At 31.1% G+C, this 21,234-nt stretch overlaps 2 protein-coding genes across 4 annotated transcripts in view; one reads left to right on the plus strand and one right to left on the minus strand.

Annotated features, from left to right (window-relative positions):
• nudC (nuclear distribution C, dynein complex regulator) overlaps nt 1-21,234 on the plus strand; it is a 96,208-nt gene that overhangs the window by 28,136 nt on the left and 46,838 nt on the right. The window lies entirely within an intron of this gene.
• The window catches only part of LOC142233020 (uncharacterized), a 300,554-nt gene that overhangs the window by 14,240 nt on the left and 265,080 nt on the right, over nt 1-21,234 (minus strand). Inside the window, exon 1 of one of the 3 annotated variants that reach the window (XM_075303788.1) lies at nt 5,754-6,173. The exons of the other annotated variants lie outside the window; for them this stretch is intronic. The gene's annotated coding sequence lies outside the window, so the exon portion shown is untranslated. Of the gene's footprint in view, nt 1-5,753; nt 6,174-21,234 lie in introns of those variants that run through there. 3 annotated transcript variants of the gene reach the window in all.

Genomic DNA, 21,234 nt, shown 5'->3' on the forward strand with positions numbered 1-21,234 from the left:
CACGCTTGAATTTTGCATACCAATCAATTATTGTTGATTTCCCTGGGGCAGAGCCCGGAAATTCATTATCAAGACTAGTTTTTGCTTCCACCGTATTTTTTCCCTTCAGAAAACAGTATTTTATCAAAACACGAAATTCCTTTTTTTTCCATTTTTTTCACAATAACAAAAGTTGCTTCACAAAAGACGCTCTATCTCACAAACTAATTGACTTACAGACGCCAAATTTTGACACGAATCATTTGAAGGTTGGTACTATATAAAAATAATATGCATTTAATACTAGCGACGCCATCTATGTCAGACCGGGGACTTATCAGCCAACCTGTTAACGCTTGTCTGAAACGTTTGATTTCAAATATTTTCAAAAATTCACAATTTTTTCAGATTGGATTTAGAATTTTTTTCAACAAAATTTAAATGATTTTTTTGAATTTTATGAATTCTTACTCTGTTTTTAACCTATTTGAAACAAAATGAGTTAAAATTACCCATCAAAAGTATGTGAAAAGCATGTTGTAAAAAATTGCATGAAAAGAACTTCCTGGGTAGTTAAAATAAAGAACATCATTGGGAGTGCATCCTATGGAAGAGTTTTTAAATTTGTGCCTTTGGAAGAACTTCCAAATTTTTTTGCTGGGCCTGTCTCCAAAATTTTAGAAACTAAACGTGCATATAAAGTTCACTGACCTTTTTTCATAAAATCTTTGTTCTTTAATTGTAGTTAATTTTTTCTTCTATGAGAGGATGTAATTTTCTAAATTGTAATTAATTTTCCATGTTGTAACAATTACAATTTAATTCAATTTTCGCACGAGGTAGTTCAATTTTCCCATTTAACAGTTTTCTTTTTTTGTGCAGCATTCCCGGTTCCAAAGATTTTGCCTTTACACTAATGTTTTGAGTATTGATTCCGAGCCAAAAGAAGCGGAAAATTGAAGTAGGGATACATTTAAGACACAATTCTCTTTTAATTTGAGTTTTGCGTACTTAGTACTAGGAAACAAATTTGAATTTATTCGTTTCTTCTGATTTTTTCTTCATGTGCTATTAGAGTCTTTTAAAAACGTGTTAACGACAAATTAATCTTTCAAATTCAGGCTTGACTTCAAGTAGAAATTGTTCTACGTTTCAAGTAAAAATCATCTTTAAAATAAGATGCAAAGGTCGACAAATTTAAAGACAATTTCATTAATTTTCAAGAATTTTTCTGAATTGTTAAAGTCAAGTTGACCTTAGTCCAACAAATTTTTACTTAACTATAAAAACAAAACGACTTCATTGAAAGGTTTATCGGCTTTTGAACAAAGAAAAAAAGTGTACAAGCAGAGAAGGAATATGATCACCTCAAACATGTTTCAAGAGCAAAATGTTATTTTTGTATGGTGACCATCATGTATCTGATTTCGGCAAGCAGGTTATATTTGACGAGAAAATAACATTTTAGTGACAAACATGTTACATGATCACCATACAAAAATAACATTTTGCTCTTGAAACATGTTTGAGGTGATCATATTCCTTCTCTGCGTGTGTATTAAAGAAATGCGTCTTCTATGCTAAGCAAAATTATTTTCATTCATATTTTAAAGACATGAAATCTTTGACTTCAAGGCAAAATTGTTTTCCGAAGGGCTTAAACCATTTTCACAACCGTCAAATATTGCTCTTTTTTAATTCATTGTTTTTAATATGCATTTTTTTCGATTCATTGTTTTTAATGTACATATCACAGCTTAATTGCAACTATACCCAGTGAAGTTTTATTTGTTATTTTCTTCCTTTTTCTAAAGATTAATATAAATTTTGTTGAACCGTTGACCTTTGGAAAGGTTTTTTTTTTGCTTTTAATATTCAGTTATTCATAGAATTTGAGATAATTTTATGAGACCGTGTTAGAAACTTATTTTGATACTTATTTTATTACGTTTTTGCAAATGAAATATTATTGATTTGTTTATGGTTTATATTTCATCAGCATTAACCGATTTATATGCAAATTTAAGATTTGTTAATTATATAATTTGAAATAGTATAGTATAGAATTTGCGTTAGATATCATAACTAATTTAATTGTCACATTTCGCCTGCATATTGCGGGTGAAGAAATTTGTTATGGGTCAAAAATTTCGAAAAGTCAAAGTTGACTTTTTGTAATCTTAAATTTTGCTAAAAAAAAGTAAAATTTTGGTCAGACGTGGATTGCAACGGCATGCGTGTGAATGCTGGAACCACAAGTTGCATAAGATCACTTCGCATACACCAAGGTTAGGTTAGGTTAGGCGGCAGCCCGATGTATCAGGCTCACTTAGACTATTCAGTCCATTGTGATACCACATTGGTGAACTTCTCTCTTATCACTGAGTGCTGCCCGATTCCATATTAAGCTCAATGACAAGGGACCTCCTTTTTTTAGCCGAGTCCGAACGGCGTTCCACATTGCAGTGAAGCCACTTAGAGAAGCTTTGAAATGTCACCAGCATTACTGAGGTGGGATAATCCACCGCTGAAAGACTTTTTGGTGTTCGGTCGAAGCAGGAATCGAACCAACGACCTTGTGTATGCAAGGCGGGCATGCTAACCATTGCACCACGGTGGCTCCCTACACCAAACTTAAGTTTTTGCTTTTTGTCTTAAAACTTGAATTTGTTCGTATTTTTCTATTCATTTGCTTCATGTGCTAGAGTCTTTTAAAAACATCATCTTAACGACAACCTAAATTTCTTAATTCAGCAGAAATTATGCTATGTTTCAAGTAGTGTTGAAAGCCATCTTCTGTTTTTTGAACACTGTTTAGCTCAAGGTACAAGATACTCAACAAATTTAAAGACGATTTCATTAATCGTGAATTATTTTGCAGAATCATTAAAGCCAAGTCGACTTTAGTCCAAGAAAAATTTCTTTCGCGTAAATATACATATTTTAATTCAAAAGAATAAAACGCCTTAAATGAAAAGATTATCGATTTTTAGATGTGTCTTCTATGCTAAGCAAAACTCGGATTTGTATTTTAAGGACAAGAGTTCGTTGTCCTCACAACATTTATCTTCTCCCAAAAGAAAAAAATAAATAAATAAAATATTGGCCCCAAATCATGACCCTATTAAAGAGGTAGCCGTAATTCGTTCTTAATATTTTTGGGAATCTTATGAAAAGGTTCTTTTGCTTTAGTTTACACTGAAAAAATTATTGTCGTGAGGTCAAAGATTTCATGTCTTTAAAACACGAATGCAAATGTTGCTTACCATAGAAGACGCATTTCTCTAATAAAAAGTTATTTCCTTGTCCAAAAGCCGATAAACTTTTCAATAAAGTCGTATTGTCCTTATAATTAAGTGATTTCACTTAAAAATGGGTATCGTAATATGAAAGAAAAAAGTGTTTGGGCCAAGGTCAACTTGACTTTAATAATTCAGAAAAATTCTTTAAAATTAATGAAATTGTCTTTAAATTTGTTACCCTTTTGCATCTTGACTACAAAGCAAAAGAGTGTTAAAAAAACGACATGTTTTCAACACTTTGTTTTAAAGACGTTTTTTACTTGAAACATAGCATAATTTCTACTGGAAGTCGAGTCTTAATTTGGAAAATAAAGTTGCCGTTAACTCGTTTTTAAAAGACTTTGATAGCATATGAAAAGATACTGAAAAAGCGAAGAATTAAAATTTGCTTCCTAGAAGCAAGTACACAAAACCCAAATTTAAAAGAGAATTGTGTCTTAGAAGTATCCTTACTTGTATTCTCCGCTTCTTTGGCTCGGAATCAATACCAAAATTTATAAAGTAAAAACAAAATCTTTGGAACCGGGCATGATTTTTTTCGGTGTACGTAGTACTTGTTTGTAGGGCCACGTTTAATTCATAAAATATTTGAAATATATTTGGAATATGGCAAATTGTATTGGACTGTGGAAATGTTCGAAAAGAACATAATAAAATTCAACGAAAAATAAATATTTTGTTCACAATAAAGTCAATTTATCATTGGTATCAGTTTAACAATAGTATTTTTTTGAAGTATTGTTTTTACACGATTATTTAGTTTAGCTCTTCACTTAGTCTTTATAAAAATCCGCAAACGTTGTTTGATTTCGCCGTTCTAATATAATTGGTTTGTGTCTTAAGTCTTTTGTTTTACTTATTTATCAAAGTTAATTTTTTTCTCAAAAATTTTAATTTTTCAATGCCTTAGTGTTCACATTTCGTCAATTTTCTATAGCCTTTTGAAGAAAAATATTAGATGGAATTATTATCCTAGGATATTTTCCTAGGATAATGATACAAAATATATTGGCCACCTTAAGAAAAAGTGAACCATAATTTCTCTAGCCGATTTAACTTGATTTTACTTCATGAATATTAAATTTTGCCAAATGTGAGAAAGGTTTCCTTAACTAAATTACTATTCCATTAATTAATTAATAAAAATTATTATAAAATTAATTAATATTTAATGTTAATGAGAAAAAATTATTTATTTATTTATTAAAATAAAATAAAAATAAATTAATTAAATGAAAAAAAAAATACTTAAACTGTGTTTGCCTTGAACTATTTTACCAATTTTTAACTTCAATTTTTTCCTTCAATATATGAAACTTTCTTTAAAAACAGAACAAACTTTATTATTCTTAATCAATTTTCCTAAATTTGACCAATAGTTTTTTTTCTGGGGGGGGGTGCATTATTTTCTTAATTCTCTGCCCAAATTTTACTCACTTTATTTGACTTTTAAACATTATGAAAGATTTTCATTTTTTCTTTAATACACAAAAAAAATTTTAAAACTTTTTTACTATTCAAAAAAATTAATGATGCTGGTTTGGTTTTCTGGTCATGTCACACTTCCTTCACACTTTTCACTGTTCCACCATTAGCCATCATCATTTGAGATTGTCTTTATTATCTCTTTTTCTTTAAAGACCTTGGATTTGTATCTCTTTTTTTTATAATATTTTTTAACCAATTTTGTATTTAATGATAATAATTTGCAATGTGTAACAAAATACAAATGAGTTTTTTCTTCTTCTTTTTCTTGAGTAAAATGAATTAGGAAACTACGATAAGAAAGAAAACACTGTTAACGCTTGAAATTTGTTTGCTAACTGTTTGTGTAAAAAATTCATTATAATTTTTGTTCCGATTGTTTAAAATATTTGGCATTTGTTCTGTTTTCGGATATTGTTATGGAGCAGGAGGAGGGAGCAGCTTGGGGTTCGAAGAAGATTGCATTGAAAATTATAATCATTGTGTTGATATATATGGGTCTGCATTAATTTTTGTTTTGTTCGTACCGGTTTAGTATCACACAGCCCACAAAAAATGTGAGAAAATACATGTAATGCATAAAAGCGGAAGTTTTTGTTGCGACTAAATCGATACACATTAATACACAATGTCATATAGCCGTGAATTGAGAATTTAAAGACTGACTGTGACCAAAAATTGTAACACCCATAAGAAATGCCAAAACGACCAAATGAGTAGAGAAACTTATTTTTTTTAAAGAAATATCGCATTATTTGATAGCATTTATAATAATAATTTTAATCCTTAATTTTATTTTAAATTTAGATTTTATTTTTAGTTTTTAATTTTTAATTTTTAATTTTAAATTTTAAATTTTTCTAATTTTTAGTTTTTCCAAATTTAATTTAGTCTAATGCAATTTAATTTATATATTCAATACTTTTTATAAACAATTGTTTACCTTTATGATTTTCTTTTAATGAAATCAATCCCTTCTATACTTACTTTTCTTAGTTTTGGCTGTGACAATTTTCAGAGAGATTTGTTTATATTTTCCAATATTGTTATTTAAAATATCACAATGCACTCTTTATATGTTTAATTTTTTTTTAATGTTGATTTGATTTTAGAAATTAAACGGTTGCTATTGCACTTTTTCTGAATAATTTTTTTTTTATTAATTATATTATGATGTTTTTTTTTAATAAAACATTTATTTAATTTATTATACAAAAGTAACAACAACACTACACAACTTTTTATCGCCTTAAGAAAAGGCGAGACGAACGTTTTCGTAGTGTTCTTTGCCTTCTGCTTGCGTGTATGTGTGTGTGTCTGTGGGGACAATAATTTGTCTGTGGGAACACAACAACCCGCTTTGTTAGTATAGTAGAACCGATCTATCCGACATCAAGAATCAAACTGAAATCTATAGCCAACAAACATTTGCTCAATTGTTTTTCTGAAAGCGCTGAGAGATAGAGATTCTGCCATTTTTTTTACATTTGCTGCCAACTGTTTTTTTTTTTTTTTTGTTTCGAATTAGCAAAAAATCCAAAATCGAAAATTGACGTTTGTGCTGGTGTTGTTGGTGTTTGAAATAATGGTGGATGGTGGTGGCGTAGACACCGTTTTTGTGGTTAAGGTGATTGTTGTTGCTTAGCCGCCGGTGTTTTACCAGCCACTGATGTTTCTGCTGCTGCTGCAGTTGCTGTTGATAGTGAATTTGCTATTGTTGTCATTCATGTTGTTGTGAACTTGTTGTCAACAGGTTGTTGTCTTTGCAGACATTGCCATCGCAGTCTGAGTTAGCGTCAACGTCGTCGTCATTGTCTTCGATGTCAGTGTTAACAGCTGTATATCTCCTCTTTTAAATTCCAATTTTATGCGTTTGGTTTGTTGTACCGGATTTTGATGTGGAGTTCCTAGTCCCTACTACTCAGTATTTTCCCCCTTTTGTTGTTTTTGTGTGCAAAAACGACAACCACAACCCCCATGTCATACAAAGCCATAGCAGCAATCAATTCCACATCTATCTATGGGCTCCAATCATTCATATGTTCTGTGTTTTTTTTTTTTTTTTTGGAAATGAATAACTGAGCAAATATTGTTGTTGGAGATTTTAGTTTAATATTCTCTGGGTTTTGTTGTTGAAAAATATGAATTGTTTATGATGTGCTAAGCAACGCACGCCATGCACGACTATGAAAAATGTTCCATTCTTTCATCTTCGATTTTGCTGCTGTGCGTGGCGTTTATTATTTTAGTTTTTTTTTATATTATTTTTTATTATGGAATAATAATTTAAATATTTGCTATTACGGTTTGAATAGGTAGCTTGTTTTTTGTTACTCTCAGGCGGCTTTTGAAATTGTCGTGAATGTCGTTTTTTTATATCTGCACTGGTATTTTTCGTCACATCTTCCGTTTTTTTTAATGAAACGGCATTTGTTTGACGATTTCTATTTTTTCCTGGCATTTGTAAAGAATGTTTATTTTGTTTTGTTTTTTGCTTTGGATTATTTTACTTTATGAATATTGATTTTTAATCGTGAAGATTTTATCAGGTGATGATGACTGCAGACTCGTCACATCTTAGCCTTATTATTTATTTAATATTTTTTATTTATAGAAATCGCACTGTTAAATAGATATTTGACGTTTCATATGGCTTACAATATGAAATGTTCTCCTCTAGGAGGCTTCATAAGTCCAATCTGGGTATCAGTTTATATATGGGAAAAACCTTAAAGTGGTGCGATATGGCCCATTTGAAATACCATCCGACCTACATCAATGAGAACTACTTGTGCAAAGTTTCAAAGTGTTATCTTGTTTCGTGATTTCAACAGACGGACGGGCGGTTAAAAATTTTATTACACTCAAAAAATAATGAACCAGGAGGATGGAAAATTTGGTTAATTTTAGAAAATTTAAGTTACGAACGCTGCTAACACGAAATGAAATTATTATTTTTCTACAAATTCAAGAAATTTTATTAGACATCATTACTTTTCTCACTTGATAAAGAACATTTTGTTGTTTGGAAGACAAACTTGGAGTTCTAGATTGCAAGAATGAATTCAAAATTAGATATGTTAATTTTCACATGCCACAAATATTTCGTTTTCTTAGTGATGCTGGCAGTGTCTGGCAGCCGGTATGTTTATCCTTGATCAAAAAGCATATCTGAAAAAATCACTTTATTTCATTTTAGAATATCGAAAAATGTTCACCCTTTTGCATTTCGGCATTGGGCAACCCAACACTAATAGATAAAGTTACGTTCCAAAATCGTGAACGGACGGTAACAAAATGAAACGGAAATGTTCACGAAAAATCAAAACGGAATGTTCAAGGTTTCGTCCACGGACGTTCAAGATTTCATGAACGGCTTTCGTTTTTCTTTGCCCATGTCTTTAAATATTCGTTAGAAGTTCTCATGGCAACTCTGTCGGTGGTGCAATGCGCTAAGGCCAGGTTCGAATCACGGTGGTGGAGTTTTTTTATTTTTATCTAATTTTACAATTATTAATCGAGCTTTATGGACAGATTTAGTTAAGGAACATGATTAATAGATTCATTGAAAAGAAAACGCCAGATACAAATCTATACACGCCTGGATTGTACATGTTTCGATTCGGGCGAATGAATCTTTCCACAGCCTTTAGTATAGATCTGGCTGGGAGAGATAACTCAATTTTGGGCTCTTTATGCTAACTCCTTATGGAGAAAACATTTGGGAATTTTCCTCTTACAAATTGAATCATCTTTTTATTTTTTTATAAAATCGTAACCATTACGTTTTCAGATTATGAACGCGGATGCTTTGGCAAAGCATGGTGGTATTTTATCGTTGACACCGTCAGTTCTCCGTTTGAACCCACATGTGTGTTGAGTCACTTTCATGATCGTTTTGAAATGAGCACGCGGATCGTTTTGAAATGAGCACACCGTTCATGTTGTTTTCTATGGGTATAATGGTGAAATCCTCTAACTGAAATCCGCGTAAAACTTGACATTTTTGAGGTTATATGTACTCAGAATGTTTTGACATACGGAGACTAAAGGGTGATACGGTCAAAATTTGGTCAATATAAACTTGACGTATTTCTTTCAATTTTGCATTTAAAAACCTGAACACCCCTCACTTTGAAGGTGTGTGTGTGTAGAATGTTGCTCCTATTTTGATTTCACTCTTCAGTTGTCAAAATGCCGTCCAAGCAAGAAGAGCAGCGTATCAAAATTTTGCTCGTGCATCGCGAAAATCCGAGCTACTCCCACGCAAAGCTGGCAAAATCGCTAAAAGTTGCCAAATCAACCGTTACAAATGTAACTAAAGTGTTTGGGGAACGTTTGTCGACAGCCAGGAAGTCTGGATCGGGGGGAAATCGAAAACCGGAAGCCGCTGAGACCACAAAGAGAGTTGCCGGTAGTTTCAAGCGAAACCCTAACCTCTCTCTCCGAGATGTCGCAAATAAGCTGGGTGTATCGTATACAACCGTGCATCGAGCCAAAAAACGAGCCGGACTATCGACTTACAAGAAGGTAGTGACTCCAAATCGCGATGATAAACAAAATACGACGGCCAAAGCGCGATCCCGGAGGCTGTACACGACGATGCTGACGAAGTTTGACTGCGTGGTAATGGACGACGAAACCAAACCAACGTCAAAGCCGACTACAAGCAGCTTCCGGGACAGGAGTTTTATACGGCAAAAGGAAGGGGAAAGGTAGCAGATATTTTCAAGCACATAAAACTGTCAAAGTTCGCAAAGAAATATCTGGTTTGGCAAGCCATCTGTACCTGTGGCTTGAAAAGCAGCATTTTCATAGCTTCCGGGACTGTCAACCAAGAAATTTACGTGAAAGAGTGTTTGAATAAACGTCTGCTGCCTTTCCTGAAGAAACACGGTTGTTCCGTACTGTTTTGGCCGGATTTGGCATCTTGCCATTACGGTAAAAAGGCCATGGAGTGGTATGCCGCCAACAACGTGCAGGTGGTTCCCAAGGACAAGAACCCTCCCAACACGCCAGAGCTCCGCCCAATTGAGAAATACTGGGCTATTGTCAAGCGGAACCTAAAGAAGACCAAAAAACTGCTAAGGACGAGCAGCAGTTCAAGGCAAACTGGCTTTCTGCGGCGAAGAAGGTGGACAAGGTGGCTGTACAAAATCCGATGGCATGTGTCAAGCGTGAGGCCCTGCAATTCGGATTTGGAAAAGTGAAAGCCTAACTGAATATTTTTCCTGAATTTTATACTAATTGAACTTGAAAAAGAAATTTAATTTGATTTTTGAAATAAACGATTTCACCGATTTACACGCGTTTTCCCTTGACCAAATTTTGACCGTATCACCCTTTACATAATTAAGTAATAAAATTGGGTGGTAGATAAGATGAACCATATTAATCATTTCAATATTTATGGGATATATTGTCCAAATCAGTGATGAACACTGATGAGAGGGCAACATTTAGGCCCGAGTTCTCACAAATTGATTTCGCAATTGTAAAAAATGTCTTAAGCTGAGTAAAATTATAAATTGGCGCTTGGGCCCCGCTTGATTTCGCAATTGTAGAAAAATGTCTTAGGCTGAGTAAAATTATAAATGAGCGCTTGGGCCCCAAAAATAAGATCCTGTGTCCGTTTCTAGTCCAAATCTTTCATTTGCACCATTTTATATATTTTTTTAATAATGTATAAATAAACAGAATATCTTGAAAATCATTATTACAACCTGATTTATTATACTCAATTGATGTCGAGAAAATTCCCATAAAAACCCCCAAGTCCCCAACTCAAAACTTTCGGCCCCATTCACGAAAAAATATCCCAATTTGGGGAAAAAATCCCCAATACTGGCAACACTGTATCCGCGTTATAGTCCTAATTGACACTACACGGCGTTTTTCGTCACCCGAATGCATGTGTGGAGATCAGGGATGGAAAATACAATTTTTAAGAAAGTACAAAAAAGGTATTTTTTGAGCGGAAAGGTACTTTTTACTAAATTTCAACAAAAATTTCACTGGAAAATTATTGTCAAGAGACTAAATTTTAAAGAAAATAAAATTTTGACAAAATTTTCTATATAAATAAAATTTTGCAAAAATTTTCTATAGAAATAAAATTTTGCAAAAAAAATCTGTAGAAAAAAAATGTTGCAAATTTTTTTCTATAGAAATAAAATTTTGCAAAAATTTCCTATAGAAATAAAATTTGTACAAAATTTTCAATTGAAATAAATTTTTGACAAAATTTTCTATAAAAATAAAATTTTGCAAAAATTCTATATAGAAATAAAATTTTGACAACATTTTCTACCGAAATAAAAAATCGATAATATAGAATCACATTCTTTTTTCGACTAAAACATTCTTGAAGTTCAATAAAATCCGGTTTTTTACTATGTCTTTTACAAAATCGAGATTTTCTTCCCACATGTTTGTTTTGCCATATTTGTAAAAGACTATTAGCAAATAAGGTTGATAAAGACTTTCTCAAAATATTAAAATATTTTGTCAAAGCTATTGTACCATAAATCTGATATCGACTTAAAAATGTCTACACAAAAGGTACTAAATCATTCGCGGGGGTACTACGGTACTGACCGGGGTGAAAAAGTATTGAAAAAAGTACTATAGTATTTCATTTTCCATCCCTGGTGGAGATACCTCAGAGTGGCAAAAGTGCTTCGACAATTAATTCAAACGGATGCGAAAGTGTATAGGTCTTAATGGGGAATATTTTGAAAAACAATAAAGTGATATTAGAAGATTAGTATGCGTTTTTGTTGTTTAATCACGGCAAGGTAACCCTCATTACCTATTGAGCATAATTACAATGTTTTCAGTACAGATTTCTTGCGTTTCTTCTAAAAATTTATAAGAAGCTATGTTGGTGCTTCACAAAATATCAATATGGCTCTTGGCTATTGTTATAGTCATACTTCGGAGTCTATGGCAGCGATGGGGATGAAATCGAGATTAATTTATTGGATCTTAATTATAACATAACTCAGTATGAGTATGGTCTACTAAAAATTAGTTCCAATTTCTAATTCTTTCTACTTGAAAAATGAAATTAATTTATTACCCTTAAAAATCCCACCAAAAGTGAAAAATCCCTATATTAGGGGGGAAACCCCCCAACAATGCTATACAGTACTAATCGGAAATAGTAAAAAAAAAATAAGCTGCCAATGAAACAAGTATCATGTAGCTATAAATACTTTGACAGATATACCAGTGTGAATTTGGTAACACTTCCAGTCAGCTACTTGTAGATATAAAATTTCTATCGTTTATTCTTGAAATTATTCTGTATTTTTTTTTCGTTTCTATTTATTTATTTTTGATTTATGCATAAATATACATAAAAAACTTCAAGAAAATTTAGGCTTTTCATATAAAACTGAAGTTATAGGTGCTTCATCGTTTTGATTATTAATTTAAATTGCATATTCACATGTTCTAAAGCTTTGTAAAAAAGGTCATTAAACTCGAGTGAACAACCTTCTGTATTTCCCACCACATGTATTACCATACCAGTATCATTGTGGGGTTATTTTCTTATTTAAATTCCAATTTAAGATTTCTTCATGATGAAAACAACACCGGATAGTAACAATTCCCCAACCACCACCCCCATTTCTGATTTGTAATTCAAATGAAGTAGCTTTGAATAAATATACAAATATCAACGTCATCGAAGAGTGTAAGTTAGAATATTTATTGGTCAGTAATAAAAAACGTATCAATAAAACTAAATTCTCTCAAGTTGTAATTAAATATATTCATGCTATGAAAGGGTCTTTCGGGTAAATATTTACACAAGTCACAGTTAGATTATTTACATATTCTAAGAAATTCGTATGAAATAGTAAGGAAAACGTTTGTTGTGGTCTAGAAAACCACATCTTTTTGGAGCTACTGGCTTTCTTTTTATGGGCAACGAAATTACTTAATTTTAGAAATATAAATTTGAACGGGATTTCTTTTATTTGTATATTTTTCTATGGCTTTATTTTTTAAGTATTTTTAGTGAGATCTTTACTTGTTTTGCTAATGGTGCTGGTGATGTTGTTGTTTTTTCTGAACAACCGGTTTATGAGTTTTTAAAAATATCTATTTCTTCTTCTTCTGTTAATTTTTTTGTCGAAAAATTCGTATAAAATTTATATTCAAAAAATTGTTTTTTTTAGTATTTGTTATGCTGGAAGAAATATCTACTCCCAGCCATACATTAGGGGTTACTCATCAAATGCGTGTGCTTATAGCTGGGGCTATAGTGAATCCACTAACAACTCTGCCGGTTTTTTTTCTCTAATTATGCAAAACTATACCAAAGAATTTGTGAATATATTTTGTGTTAATGTTTTATTTATTATAATTATAAGGAAAATCTTTAAAATGAATGACTCAAGATGAAGGGATTTCATTGTAAGATTCTTAAGTTGTGATACAAAAAAAAAGAACTCTAAAAGTTCTTAGAATTAATTATGATGCGAAACAAAGCAGAGAAGTTGTATTGCAATGGTGAGTTTTAAAGCATGTGATTGGGTTCTAGCTCTCTCTCTGCTTGTGAGTTTTTCGATAAAGAAAAAATTATATTGGAACAACTTGTTTAGTATTGAAAATATTTTAACACGAAATCGGAAATTATTACACCTTCTGCTGGCGCCAAATTTTTAAAATATGACAATGATGATTGGATTACTAAAACCTATTTGCATATCCCGGGTAATATTATATTTTAATGTCTTGAGCAAAATGCCAGTTTTCTGAAAAATATGAGTCACGTTACCATTGAAATTCCATTTTGTCTCAAATTAATAATTTCTTTTTATGGATTTTCTTAAATTTTATGAATAGTGATTCATAATTTTTTTTAAATTTTTTCAATTGTTTTTTATTTTTTATTTTTAAATATTAATTCAAATTTTGAATTCGAACTATTAATCTTAACAAATTTTCTTAGTGATTCATGTATTTTTTAGGATTTTTTCCAATTTTTTATATTTAAAGTTTTTTTTTTAATTCGAACTATTAATCTTAGCAAATTTTGATTTAGTTTTCTATTGAAAGGTTTTATTATTATTTTTTCATAATATGTTTTTATCTATTTCTCGACACAATGTCTACAGTCTTCATCTCAATGGAGGATGCAGATTATGTTGTTCACAAAAATATTTCCGAAATTCATACCTTACCATCGTGTATTGTTTCCTCATAGTTCGCTATATGATTTTCTGTTAGCAAAGTGAGTAACAAATGGTGGTTTGTTAACCCTAAATTTGGTAATGCGAGGGGTCTTGAGGGAGTATTGTTTTATTTAGCACTTGATGAAAACAAAACAAGTAAGGAAAGTGTAAAGTCGGGAAGGGCCGACTGTATTATACCCTGCACTACTTTGTAGATCCACATTTTCGTTACCATATCAAATACTAACCGAAATCTCAGGCGATTTCAAACAAATATGGCATGCATAGTAACAATGTTAATTCTACCCCCAATGCATAATTTCACGTAAATCGAATTACAACTTTGACTTCTGTGGTAAATCGGACGAAAGATATATATGGGAGCTATATGTAAATCTGAATCGATTTCAACCAAAATTTGCAAGTATATCGAGAATTCTACTCATTGTACAAAATTGAAAGCAAATCAGGGTAAAACTCTGGCTTCTGGGGCCATAAAAGTGCATGTCGGGTGAAAGATATATATAAAAAAAGGTTAAAGTGGCAGCCCGATTAAGTTTCAGGCTCACTTAGAGTATTCAGTCCATTGTGATAAAAGATATATATGGGAGCTATATTTAAATCTTAACCTATTTCAACCAATTTCGGCACACTATGACACTATCGATTGTACTCTTTGTGCAAAATTTAAAGCAAATCAGGCTGAAATTCTGGCTTCTGGGGCCATAACAGGTTGGCTGATAAGTCCCCGATCTGACACATAGATGGCGTCGCTAGTATTAAATGCATATTATTTTTATATAGTACCAACCTTCAAATGATTCGTGTCAAAATTTGACGTCTGTAAGTCAATTAGTTTGTGAGATAGAGCGTCTTTTGTGAAGCAACTTTTGTTATTGTGAAAAAAATGGAAAAAAAGAATTTCGTGTTTTTGTTAAAATACTGTTTTCTGAAGGGAAAAAATACGGTGGAAGCAAAAACATGGCTTGATAATGAGTTTCCGGACTCTGCCCCAGGGAAATCAACAATAATTGATTGGTATGCAAAAGCGTGGTGAAATGAGCACGGAGGACGGTGAAAGCAGTGGACGCCCGAAAGAGGTGGTTACCGACGAAAACATCAACAAAATCCACAAAATGATTTTGAATGACCGTAAAATGAAGTTGATCGAGATAGCAGAGGCCTTAAAGATATCAAAGGAACGTGTTGGTCATATCATTCATCAATATTTGGATATGCGGAAGCTCTGTGCAAAATGGGTGCCGCGTGAGCTCACATTTGACCAAAAACAACAACGTGTTGATGATTCTGAGCGGTGTTTGCAGCTGTTAACTCGTAATACACCCGAGTTTTTCCGTTGATATGTGATAATGGATGAAACATGGCTCCATCACTACATTCCTGAGTCCAATCGACAGTGGGCTGAGTGGACAGCGACCGTTGAACCGTCTCCGAAGCGTGGAAAGACTCAAAAGTCCGCTGGCAAAGTAATGGCCTCTGTTTTTTGGGATGTGCATGGAATAATTTTTATCGATTATCTTGAGAAGGGAAAAACCATCAACAGTGACTATTATATGGCGTTATTGGAGCGTTTGAAGGTCGAAATCGCGGTAAAACGGCCCCATATGAAGAAGAAAAAAGTGTTGTTCCACCAAGACAACGCACCGTGCCACAAGTCATTGAGAACGATGGCAAAAATGCATGAATTGGGCTTCGAATTGCTGCCCCACCCACCGTATTCTCCAGATCTGGCCCCAGCGACTTTTTCTTGTTCTCAGACCTCAAAAGGATGCTCACAGGGAAAAAATTTGACTGCAATGAAGAGGTGATCGGCGAAACTGAGGCCTATTTTGAGGCAAAACCGAAGGAGTACTACCAAAATGGTATCAAGAAATTGGAAGGTCGTTATGATCGTTGTATCGCTCTTGAAATAATAAACCGAATTTTGACAAAAAATGTGTTTTTCTTTGTTAGACCGGGGACTTATCAGCTGTTAGTATACATCGGGCGAAAGATATATATGGGAGCTATATCTAAAACTAAACCGACTTCTTCCAAAATCAATAGGGTTAAATCGCACGATCTAGGCGGACAATTGACCGGTCCCGAACGTGCAATAAAATGTTCACCGAAATCGACACTTAATAACTTTATTCTTACGGAGCCCCTTGGAAGAGCAAAATTTATCCGATTCGGTTGAAATTTGGTACGTGATGTTAGTATATGGTATCCAACAACCATGCCAAAAGTGGTCCATATCAGTCCATAATCATATATAGCCCCCATATAAACCGATCCCGAGATTTGGAGCCTCTTGGAGGAGCAAATTTCATCCGAGTCAATTTGGTACATTGTGCTAGTATATGGCCGTTAATAACCATGCCTAACTAGGTCCATATCGGTCTATAGTTATATATAGCCCTCAGATAAATCGGTCCCCAATCACACAAAAATTGGTCCATATCAAGTTCATAATTGTATATAGCCCCAATATAAGCGACCCCCATATTTCAATTCTGGGTCTCTACGTACCGTGCAAAAGTCCATATCGTTTCGTAATAATTTGTAGACTTACCTATACATACGATGTTAAGAAGTTTTAAAATACCACAACCCAAGTAATTCGATTGTGGATGACAGTCTTTCGTAGAAGTTTCTACGCAATCCATGGTGGAGGGTACATAAGCTTCGGCCTGGCCGAACTTACGGCCGTATATACTTGTTTCACTTGATAAAGAAAATTTTGTAGTTTGGGAAGAAAGGAAAAATAGGAGTTCAAAATTGCAAGAATGTCTTTAGTGACATATGAAGGTCAAGTAGTAAAATTTACAAATTCAAAGAAATAATGAAGTATTTTGTGAGAAGTATGAATTTAGTAAATCTTTATGGTTAATTTGTGTATAATTTTCTTTTTTGCACGCGTCTGTTGTTTAAACCAGTATTGCCAAAAAGATAATAGCTAAAAAATCACACTTTACATTTCAACAAAATGTGTATGAAATTTTTTATTTAATTTAATTAATTTTATAATTTTCCGATAAAATGTTTATCTTTCTTTGTTTCCCCAAACTTTTCGTTACATACCTCTCGCATACCAAACTCACTCAATCTCAACTTTAAGCCAAGCTAAGCTTGCAAACAAAACCAATCAAATTTCCTTTAGAAAGTCATTAAGTGATTGCTAGTGATAAATCCCAAATGGATTCGTCACATTATGTAAAGGCTAAAGATGTATGGTGACCAACAAAACACAGACCAGACTATTGGACGACACTGTTTCGTTTTTTTTCACCGTCTTCAGAAAAAGCGCATCTTTAGTAAAAAAATAAGAAAAAAAAAATTGTAGATAATATGCTAAATAAATAATTGGATGCTATTTCAAATAAGCCGGCAGCAACAATAATTTAGAGGCCGAGTCTGCCAGAAATACTTCCAAACGTTTATGACAAAATTGAAAAATTATGAGTGGGACTTCCCTGAAGGTAAATAGAGTCAGAGAGAGGCAGAAAAAATAAACGAAAAAAAACAAAAACGGCAATCATTTGACAAATTAAATGAGGGCTAGAAATGAAGATGAGATTCGAAGACAACTAAGACGAAGTGTTAACCAAAATCACAGATTGGCAATACAAAAAAACAACCTGGTTTTCGAAACTAATTGGATGGCATAAAGCAGCGGTTGCTGAACAAGCCGGTGTTCCAGAAATGCTTTCAAGCTTTACTCGAAGAGAGCTCGGAATAAAATGTCTAAAAAATCGAAGATAAAAATGAGAAATATTAACTTCCGAGAGATATCTCCCATTTCTTTTGCTAACTTGGCCCATACACGTACAAAAATATTTTTGAGCTTTGGCCGCAAAATATATTTAATATAATTTTGAAATATATTCACTACACAAACATGTGACATGTTGCCTCTGGAAAAAGTTACATTACACACAAATAACATTTTTTCTGATTCAATCACGAAATTAATTGATCCAATTAATTTTTTAATTGAAATGTCTTCAATCACAGAAATAATAGTATCAATTAAAAAAATAATTGGCAGTGAAAAATTATTAATCCAATTAAAAAATTAATTCGTACTATTAATTTGTGTGATTGATTTTTGTTTCAATTAAAAAATTTGTTGAATCAATTAAATTTTTAATTGACTATTTTTTTAAAACTCAATTAAGATTTTAATTGGAAAAATTTTCGTGAAATGTTTTTCTGTGTATGCTCTTGAAATATGTTAGAGGCGATCATAATCGTTCTCTGGGTGCGTTATCGTAATTGATCCACTTTTAAATTTAATGTTTTTCATATTCAAGTAAAAATTAAATAGAACATTTTTGGTTGGCAAATATTTCTTACTGTGCATACAAATACATTTCTTTTTTCTTCTTTGCGATTGTGTGTGTATTTGTTGTTGAAGATTTGCATAAAATTCAAGTTGAAAGCAGTTAAGTTTAAAACGAAGACACTGATAATGTCATGTAAACTGGTTATGGAGTGACCAGCACAAGATACCACCAATTTTAAATCCCAAAGCAATATCTCGTGTGGCAAAGCTTAATATATCTTCTCCAAAACTCATGGTAAACTATACAATACAAAATAGCAAAAAAAAACAGCTAAAACACAACCAATAATTATTATTCCGGATCATTTGCATATTTTTGAAGGAAGGGTTGGTTTGATTAGTTACCTTTGCAAAGAAACACAAAAAGAAGAAGCAAATACTCTTTCTTATAAATCGTTAGTTCATTCATGATTTTGACCCATCCTAGTCCATGTGACATTGTTGTGTTACAGTGGCATAACTCCCAACAACTATCTGTTCCAATAGTAATAATCCATATATGTTTTTAATGCTCTCATAAATGGATTAAAAGCCAATAGCCTTTTTTGTATCTCGACAACTACAACTGGTACACAGTACACAATGGTCATATCATATTCCAATGACCACTTATTGTTTTCTTTTTCTTCATCTCTCCTCATAAGTAGTTTAACATTCCACATAGTTTTCTAGAATATCTATTGTTTTTTTTGTGTGTTTCTTAATATTGTGTTTTTTTTTATAATTTCTACATCAACAGATAACGAGGACGGATGAAAAGTTTAGAAAAATTGTAAATTGATTATATTTTTGTTTATAGTTTTTTTTTCAATATGACTCTAAAATTTACTTTCACACCCAGAAGGAAAAATTGAATCAATCACGAAACTAATTGAGCCCAACATTGTTTTGTTGAAATATATTCCATCAAGGACATTAAAGTATCAATCACAGACTTAATTAGAATACAGTCGAAGCTCTGTTTAACGAATAACCTATCTAGCGAAAATCCAATTTAACGAACGTCCAAATTTTTAACATTGAGTATTCTAAATAACGAACTGTTTTGCAAAATTTACGTTCAATTTTACGAAAATAAACAACAAATACGGCTTGTCATTTAGCGGTCGTCTGCGAATTAAAAACAATAAGTTGAAATAAACTTTGTTTAGATAAAAATCGTTTCTATAAAGTACGGTATTCCTATAAAGTACGGTATTCCTACAATTCCAACATGAATTTCTAACACAACAAGCAATATAAGACGTAGAAAATAAAATTTAGACAAAATTTTCTATAGAAATAAAATTTGGACAACATTTGCCATAGAAATAAAATTTTGACAAAATTTTCTGTAGAAATAAAATTTTGACAAAATTTTCTATAAAAATAAATTTTGACAAAATTTTCTATAGAAATAAAATTTTGACAAAATTTTCTATAGAAATAAAATTTTGGAAAATTTTCTATAGAAATAAAATTTTGAAAAATTTTGTATAGAAATGAAATTTTGACAAAATTTTCTATAGAAATAAAATTTTGATAAAATTTTCTATAGAAACAAAATTTTGACAAAATTTTCTATAGAAATTAAATTTTGACAAAATTTTCTATAGAAATTAAATTTTGACAAAATTTTCTATAGAAATAAAATTTTAACAAAATTTTTTATAGAAATAAAATTTTGACAAAATTTTCTATAGAAACAAAATTTTGACAAAATGTTCTATAGAAACAAAATTTTGACAAATTTCTCTATAGAAACAAAATTTTGACAAAATTTTCTATAGAAATGAAATTTTGACAAAATTTTCTATAGAAATGAAATTTTGACTAAATTTTCTATAGAAATAAAATTTTGACAAAATTTTCTATAGAAATAAAATTTTGACAAAATTTTCTATAGAAATAAAATTTTGACAAAATTTTCTATAGAAATGAAATTTTGACAAATTTTTCTAGAGAAACAAAATTTTCTATAGAAATAAAATTTTAACAAAATTTTCTATAGAAATGAAATTTTGACAAAATTTTCTGTAGAAATGAAATTTTGACAAAATTTTCTATAGAAATACAATTTTGACAAAATTTTCTATAGAAATAAAATTTTGACAAAATTTTCTATAGTAATAAAATTTTGACAAAATTTTCTATAGAAATAAAATTTTGACAAAATTTTCTATAGAAATAACATTTTGACAAAATTTTCTATAGAAACAAAATTTTGTCAAATTTCTCTATAGAATCAATATTTTGACAAAGTTTTCTATAGAAATGAAATTTTGACAAAATTTTCTATAGAAATGAAATTTTGACAAAATTTTCTATAGAAATACAATTTTGACAAAATTTTCTATAAAAACAAAATTTTGACAAATTTTTCTATAGAAACAAAATTTTGACAAAATTTTCTATAGAAATAAAATGTTGAAAAAATTTTCTATTGAAATAAAATTTTGACAAAATTTTCTATAGAAATGAAATTTTGATAAAATTTTGACAAAATTTTCTATAGAAATGAAATTTTGACAAAATTTCTTTAGAAACAAAATTTTGACAAAATTTTCTATAGAAACAAAATTTTGACAAATTTTTCTATAGAAACAAAATTTTGACAAAATTTTCTATAGAAATGAAATTTTGACAAAATTTCTTTAGAAACAAAATTTTGACAAAATTTTCTATAGAAATACAATTTTGACAAAATTTTCTATAGAAATAAAATTTTGACAAAATTTTCTATAGTAATAAAATTTTGACAAAATTTTCTATAGAAATAAAATTTTGACAAAATTTTCTATAGAAATAAAATTTTGACAAAATTTTCTATAGAAACAAAATTTTGTCAAATTTCTCTATAGAATCAATATTTTGACAAAGTTTTCTATAGAAATGAAATTTTGACAAAATTTTCTATAGAAATGAAATTTTGACAAAATTTTCTATAGAAATG

Source organism: Haematobia irritans, chromosome 4 (genome assembly GCF_050003625.1).
Source record: "Haematobia irritans isolate KBUSLIRL chromosome 4, ASM5000362v1, whole genome shotgun sequence".
In the NCBI taxonomy this organism is placed as follows: domain Eukaryota; kingdom Metazoa; phylum Arthropoda; class Insecta; order Diptera; family Muscidae; genus Haematobia; species Haematobia irritans.